The sequence below is a fragment of the Alosa pseudoharengus genome, unplaced genomic scaffold (assembly GCF_046254945.1).
Source record: "Alosa pseudoharengus isolate Yale_2024_CS ecotype anadromous, Long Island Sound unplaced genomic scaffold, YU_APseudo_1.1 YU_APseudo_1.1_scf_21, whole genome shotgun sequence".
Taxonomy (NCBI): domain Eukaryota; kingdom Metazoa; phylum Chordata; class Actinopteri; order Clupeiformes; family Clupeidae; genus Alosa; species Alosa pseudoharengus.
Window position 1 is genome coordinate 29,700,792 of NW_027468674.1, and position 2,366 is coordinate 29,703,157.

A 2,366-nucleotide genomic window follows, 5' to 3' on the forward strand; every position below is an offset into this window, starting at 1 on the left:
ATGTGTATGTATGTGTGTCTGTGTGCATGTATGAGTGTGTGTCTGTGTGTGTATGTATGTGTGTGTGTTTGTGGTTTCAAACCAGTCACCTTTGTACTTTTCTCCCTTTCCGTCGTGGCAGGCCCTGAGGAGGATGGTAATAACTTGTTCATACAAACCCTGCGTGCTTTGTTGAGCAAATGTGTTGGGAAATGAGAACCCAAAGTGTTCCCTGCATGATCACCTACCATAATCTTTAATAAGTCTTCTCCTGTTCCTTTTTAATTTTACATTAAACTTAAACTAAAGACCACTTTTTAAGATTCACATAAACATGTCTGGATAGAAGCCGTGTCCACTGATTTACTACTATCAGTTTGTTACTAACTGTCATGACAAGTCTCAAAATGTTACATATTTATCAATAGTTTAATAGTCAAACTAGTTATGAATTTCTGATTTTACGAGAGTCATCGGGAGTGGTGATATCTGAGAAAATACTCACTCTGACTTTTTTGAGCTAGTAATAATTCCGCATTTTACAGTGAGTTGTCTGACTCGAACATTCATTCAAAGCAAGACAGCAGCAATTTCATAACGTCACATTTCTAACATACAGTCAATTGCTTGGTTGCAGTAAGCCCCAAGACGATTGATTGGAACTATCAAGTTGATTAACTATACATGTAACTATCTATCTATTAGAGCGACAGATAGAGAACACAATTTGATGTTTTTAAACGTGATTTGTTGTAAGTGGAACTGTTGTATAACAGCAATATTGCACTCATGACCATGGCGTTGGTAAAGGGTATTCCCACAGTTGTGATTACCTGAGACACTTGGCTTCCGGCCCTGTGTCTACGGCCGAACCAGAGCCGTGATTATATCCTTTACCAACCCCACTCTCACTCGTGCCATATTGCTTAACCATAATAACTCGTCATACATCAGCAAGTGGTCATACCTAATAGCCATCATGACAGTTAGCAATAATGTTAACATGACATATAGCATGGTATCTCCCATGACATGTTTATAGCAGTTATGACATGAATTCTGTGGTGATAACCACTTGAAGCAGAGATGTGTTAACATCCTTGCAAAGGTCATTGATTGACTTGCTAATGACCAAAGGCCTAACATTTCTTTGGAATATCCCTTGTTATCTTATTGGGTGTATTATGATGTCACAACATCATTATGATGTGTGCATTATTATGACATGTTTATAGCAGTTATGACATGAATTCTGGGGTGATAACCACTTGAAGCAGAGATGTGTTAACATCCTTGCAAGGGTCATTGATTGACTTGCTAATGACTAAAGGCCTAACATTTCTTTGGAATATCCCTTGTTCTCTTATTGTGTGAATTATGATGTCACAACATCATTATGATGTGTGCATTATTATGACATCATTGTCCTGGTACTGGGCTTGAAATTATGTTTTGATCTATTTTATACAGTCTATGGTTTTGACATTATGATGGTGTTTGAATGGCATTTTTGTCATGACCAAACCAGAACCATCATTAGAAGGTTTTTTCTTGAAAGTCATCCAGTATCTGACCTGTATGAAATCACTAATTTCATTGTGTTGGTTCATATATGAGTGAAGGAACTACATATGAATTTAGCACAAAAATGGTTTGTCCATTTTTACGTAAATTAAAAGATTGTCTTGTAGAACTGTAATGTTGAGTGACTGGTCAGAGGTATTACTGTATGGTCTTTTAGACTTTGAGGATATGACACCGTTTACCTTGTGTCATTACTAAATATACCCCAAACCAATGCAGACTGTGTTTTTCCGTTCACTTTAATCCTATTCAAAAATGTTAATCATGCGTTTCCCCTTAAATAACTAATATCCACCACGGCTCTGAGTCCACGGAGACCACTGCATATTATAGTGTGTTTCTGTTATTGTGCATGGTGTACAAAGACCCTCACAGATAGAATATCTGATCTCATTGTTGCTATCGTTGTTGTTCTTTGGTGTGTTTGTGTGTGTTTGTGGTGTGTGTATGTGTGTCTGTCGTTGTGTCTGTCTGTGTGTGTGTCTGTGTGTCTGTGTGTGACCATGCATCCATGATTTGGTTGGTGCTCTGTTTGTGGATTTGAGCAAAATAAAATAAGAAGAAATGATGTTTGGGGAGAATTTGCCCTTTGCTTTAAGTCATCAGGGGGATTGTTTGATGGTCCTGATATTTACATTAGCTACCCTAGTCCCTACAATGAGATTTTATTTGTGGCATGAGCACATTTGTGACTATTGTATTGGTTTTGTTTAATTGTTAGTTATGACTGGTTATGTTGAGTGCACACTGGAATCATTTGGATGAAGTGGCATATGATATTGCTGGAATGCAATTAGTCATTG